This window comes from Protopterus annectens, chromosome 3.part0 (assembly GCF_019279795.1).
Source record: "Protopterus annectens isolate FY-2018-M chromosome 3.part0, PAN1.0, whole genome shotgun sequence".
Taxonomy (NCBI): Eukaryota; Metazoa; Chordata; order Ceratodontiformes; family Protopteridae; genus Protopterus; species Protopterus annectens.
In genome coordinates, this window is record NC_056731.1 from 828,045,972 (window position 1) to 828,051,971 (window position 6,000).

The 6,000-nt window shown below is 31.8% G+C and overlaps 1 protein-coding gene across 1 annotated transcript in view; it reads right to left on the minus strand.

The window, feature by feature from the left end:
- The window catches only part of MYLK4 (myosin light chain kinase family member 4), a 1,154,879-nt gene that overhangs the window by 79,214 nt on the left and 1,069,665 nt on the right, over positions 1 to 6,000 (minus strand). The gene's annotated exons all lie outside the window — the stretch shown is intronic.

Consider the following 6,000-nt stretch of genomic DNA (forward strand, 5'->3'; position numbering starts at 1 on the left):
CAAGACAACTCTTCCAAGATGCCGCTAAAAGGAACACTTTGTCATATGGGATTACCCGTGTAACAATAGGTTGAAAATTAATCAGAAAGAACTGGAAAAATGAAATTGTTCCTTTATTTACAGAATTTATAAATATTATCACTGTTGTATGTCAGAAGAAAAACCTCCAGTTCAGATGAAAAAAGCAAAATAACTTCTGAATATAATTACTGAGTGAAACTGAACTCTTAATAGATAAATATTAATCCATGTTCTATGACTGATATATTCGAAAAGTAAATACACTGTATCTACTGTTTTCAGTGTTTTTAGGCATCTATTTTTCTGGTTCTCTAACACTTGGTCTCTAAACCAGTCATTTTACATTAAGGGGATCAAAGGCTGCACTCTTGTGACAGGAGAGGGCTGCTTCCACCTGTCTGAACTGGGAATTGCTGGGGGAAAGCTTATTGTGTGCTTTCCTAATTGGCATGTGGGCATACCTAGTTTAAAACTTATTTTTTCTTCTTCTGTATAAGCCTCACATTTGCTTGAGTCTTGGCTCAGTTATTCAGAGCTGCTCATTATAACACCAGAGAGTTTGAAAGATTTTGCTTGCATTTGAAGCCATCCTTGGCAAGAAAAGTGAAATTAAGTATTATTTTGCACTTGCATTGCTTGTTCTCATTGCTTTTGAAAATATTTCTGTGCTATTTTTGGTTTTCCCTGCACTTGTTTAGTGTTTTTTTTCTGCTCTTATATAAGGCTCGTGTTTGCTTTGTGCAATGGTGATTAGTGGTGGTCTGTATATAGTCAATCACTACAAGTTGTCCCTTCCCTCAAAAAATACTTATGAAATTTTCTACAGTCCCACACTACTCAAGGAGCAACTACTGTGTGTGCTGAGCAGCACTGCCACATTTAGTTAGCTCTAGATTACATTATTACAGCACACAAAACAATTGCTGCTCAAAGAACAACCGGTTTTCACACAGGGCAGCATCACCAGATAGGGTAGCTGTAGATTACATTACGTAAGCACCCATCCCTTGTCCACTTGCTAACACCCCATATTCTTTTTCCTTGTAAAGCACATATTAAGGATCTACAACTATTGATAGGTGCTTTTGTGCTATCTCTGCATCTTGTTTGGTGGATGTGGGCATCCTTATGTACACTGACAACCACTTAATTCTGAAACAGATGTATACAGTATGTGAGAGATGTAGATACACAATGTCACTGGAGACAAGTCTCACACATACAGACACAAGAAATGCCAAACAGGGTGTCAACAACACACACAAAGCACTCACTGCACTTACAAAGAACCAGACAAATACGCCCCACATATGTGGATGTATTCATTTGTAACTCACCCAATCCTCAAAAGCCTCTCAGATACAGTCATCACAAACTCCACATACACATAAACAATACAACTCCCACCACAACACATAAAACCACATCTCAATGTGTCTCATTTATCAAGTGCATAAGTAATAACACCACAGAGCTCAACATTTTGGTCAAAAGAGACTTCATTGTGAGACACATTGATGTCCCTCTCAATAGGCTGGATGTGGAGAAAGTTACAGTTAATTGCCAGTCAGGGGCCAGTATTCACCAGATCATGCAAGCACTCAGGTCACTAAACCCCGAGTACCAGTGTGACTCAGCCGTAGTCCATGTGGGAGTAAATGACCTGAGACATACCTCCCTGGACTATATGAAGAGATTATGTGGCACAGACAGGTATGAGCCTAGCATTGAGCAGCATTCTACCATCTCCAAGGATGATGCCACAATACAAACAGAACTTTAATAATTGGTTTAGCTACTGGTGTTATCCCAAAGGTGTCCAATAACTGTCAGCCTGGGAGAATGTGATTGATAGGTCATGCTGCTTTACAAAGGAGGGTCTTCACCTGTCACCACTAGGCTTTCCTTTTTGGCCAAAACATTATCTACTCCCATAATGCTTTTTTTAAGCATTGCCAAACAGACAAAACTTCCAAAAGAGCAGAAACCTATTCATGATAAGCTAAAGGTATTACTGCTCAATGCTAGGTGTCTCAACAAGAAACTACACTCCCTGGAAGCACTCCTCACTCTAGAGAATGCTGACATCTGTGCAGTTACTGAAACATGGTTCAAAGCCATGGAAGGTACCTCAACAGAGCATGACTATAATAACTTTCAAACTTGCAGATCACCCACTAAACATGAAAGGGTAAAAGGTGGACATGAATTCATCTACATAAAGGATAAGCACACATCAAGACTGGTCAAACAAACTACCCCCTATTATGTGACAGCATAGCTAGTTTCCAAGCTCCTCCAAACCCAGAAAACACAGAAGCCTATATGGAGACAAGCACAAAAGCCTTGTATGACCATATAAACAACTGCATAGAAACAGCAGTATCAGTCCAAAATAAGCCTAGGACAAACCACAAAAAGAAGCCACTCTGGTGGACTCATGTTATAAATAGGTTGAACAAAAAAGAAAGAAAATCCTGTCTAGAAGTTAGAGAGAATGTGCACAACAGAGCAAAAACTCTCTCTTTACTCTTAACAAGCAAATCAAGGAACTAAAGTCAAAAGCAAATTTTGAGGCAAAAATAGCCCCCTAAGCAAAGGATACTGTTTGAAAGCATGTATACAAAATAAGGTAAATGAGAAATTAAATATATTCTTCTCCCTTAGAGCTAAACAGTCCTGTTGGTCAGCTTAATGCCACAGTCCTTCAATGGGAAATTAATCTGACAAAATAGATACTTTCTCCCTTTACTTATCTGCTGAAGAAGTTTAAAGACAAACTGGGTGCCTTGTGAAGAAATTTACAAAACATTCTATCATCTGAATTTATGGAATTTTTTTAATAATATTAATTTAAATTCCAATATAATTTATCCAAAGGAAGATATTAAAGCCTTTATTAATAAATATACTAACAGAAAATTATCTATAGATCAAAAAAACATATAGACAAACCTACATCTCTTAATGACATTCAGACACAAATTAACAAATTAAAACAAAATAAAGCCCCACGTAATGATGACATTATACCAGAAATATGTAAAATATTACCTAATAAAGCATTAAAATTACTTCATGAAGTTTTTAATTCTTCTCAAAATTTTAATAAAATCCCTTCCTCATGGAAATATACTTTTATTTCTCCCATATTGAAACCTAATAAACACCGAACCAAATGTTCCGCATATAGACCCATTTCTTTACTTAATATAGATTACAAAATATTCATATCCATATTTGCCGACAGATTAAAATGTTTTTTTTACCAAATTTGTTAGATGAAGATCAAACAGAATTTATGATAAATAGGAATTCTTATGATAATATAAAATAACTTTCATTTTGATCGAATCTGTTAAGCATTTAAACAAAAATCTGACACTGGTTAGTTTAGATATTAACTCTGCATTTAATTCAATTAATTGGGACTACTTATTCAATCTTTTAGAAGAACAGAATTTTTCCCATGAATTTATAAATCTCATATTATAGTTATATATGTATGTAGTCAAGCATACATTAAAATTGGCACTAGTATTTCTCAAAACATACCAATAATTAAGGGTACTAAACAAGGATGCCCTTTATCCCCTTTATTATTCACATTAATTATGAAACCATGGGCAAATTTAATTAGATGGGATAATGATATAGTAGGTTATAAACTAAATTCAAAATTATCCACTAAAATACAGATGTTTGCCAATGACGTTCTCCTTACCCTTGCAGGTGAAAGTTCATCTATTCAAGCTCTCTTCAAAAATATGAAGCTCTTCCAAAAAAAAAAAATCAGATCTAACTTTTAACAATAATAGGACACAAATTATCTTAATTGGACCAAAGCAATTTAATCTACATGATGATTATAAAACATATCTAGCACAATCTGATCAATTTCTTTATTTAGGTATTTTAATTGCCAAAAATATTAAAGATATACAAATCAATTATAATAAAAGTCTTACAACAATGTAAGTTTTGATAAAATGTTGGAACAAAATACCTTTTTCCATGGATGAAAAACTCACTATTATTAAAATGATTCTACTCCCTAAAATACTTTACATTATTCAATCCATTTCTTTACCTCCCCCAAATTCGATAATAAAAAAAATTAACGTAATGTTTCATAAATTCTTGTGGTTTCCAAATAAACCCAGAATTGCATTAACTTACCATATGAAAAATTGGAACAATGGAGGCATAGCTATGCCAAATTTAGAATTGTATCCAATCTCATCCATGATTAATGTAATATCTCTTCTAATTGATGTTAAATATCAAGCTAAATGGAAAAAAATAATTGAAACATTAATGTTGGATACATTAAAAAATAATATTCCTCAAAAATTGTCATTTACAAATAACCCCTCTCTCTGGATTTTGAAAGCTCAGTTCTCTGTTTTCCTTTCTCACAAATTTAAAAGTAATTATTTAACACTTCTACTAAAATCTTTTAGAAATGTTATACTTAAATATAATGTATATAAAGATTGGTTATTCCTACTTTTCCCCATAGCTCATACACAAGGAATTCTTTTTACTACAGATTCTATAAAAATATATTTTTTCAACAAAAGAACTTAATTTTTTTGGTATTAAATGATGACAAACAACAACTTGAAATCTATTAATACACTTAATGCTGAATTTGAATTTGAATTCCTTTATTGGTTAGAACTACAAGAAGGAAGGAAGTTTATACTAAATAATATTGAATTAATCTCCTCTACAACAGAGAAAGTAATTCCTAATTTAATACAATATATGATTTTATCAATTCAGAATATCTCTCCGATTACTAACAAATTATCATATATATATATATATATATATATATATATATATATATATATATATATATATATATAAGGCTATACAATCTAACTTAGATGTTTTCCCTGATAGTTATTGGAACTTTTTTATACCATTAATAACCAATTTCCTACAGATAAAGATAAAACTAATATATTAAAATCATCAAGTTTAACTAAATCTTCACTCAAATGGAAAATATTTGCCTGGAAAAATATGAATAGATCTTTTATTACTCCACTTATAATGAGTAAGATTGATAAAAAAGATGTAATTTGTTGGAGATGTAATAAACAATTAAATGTTGATTGGTCTCATATGTTCTTTGATTGTACTGAATTAAAAAAATTCTGGGAAGATATAAAGACTTTTATGCAGGCAATATTCACAGATAATTTCACTTTATCTAAATCTTTGATATTATTTAATACTCCAGTTACAGCCTGTATAAAGGTATCTAACTACTCCTTCATTTGGTCTATACTAGCTATAGCTAGAAAGATAATTACAAGGAACTGGAAATCAAAATCCTATCCATCATTACAAGAATTTAAAAGTCTTCTTAATGAAGTTTGTTGTTTGGAAAAACTGACCATCGGATTTAGATGTTCTAGGAATACTTCTGCATATAACAGTTGGAACAAAATGTATGACTTGCTACAAAAATAGTTTAATATTATAGTAAATATATATATAAAATTATTTTAGTTGTGATTTTAAGATTTATGGTGAACGACTTTGTATATCGTTATAATTTATTTATTTTCTGTATGATCATTTTCTTTTAACATAATTTAAAATGGTTCATCCTTTGAAAATGTTCATTAAATATTCAACAGTATTTCTAATAAAAAATAAAAAAAAGAATAATAGTTCAATATGCAGAAGTGCTTTATTTAAAGAGTAACTCATGAGCATTGTCTGTTCAAGTGATCTGTTTTCATTTACATTTATCAAGAGAAGACAATAGTAATCAAATTCAAAACTACAGGGCGAAGTTCTACCAAGTCACAGAGTTAATCCTCTTGGCTAAAATTTCAGACATATTTGACATGGTATATACAATACCCCCCAAAATCATCCCTTGTTTTTAATAGATCAATCACCTTTACATTTTAGTTTATTATTCCAATTTATTAGACAAGCTTGTCAAATCTTGGC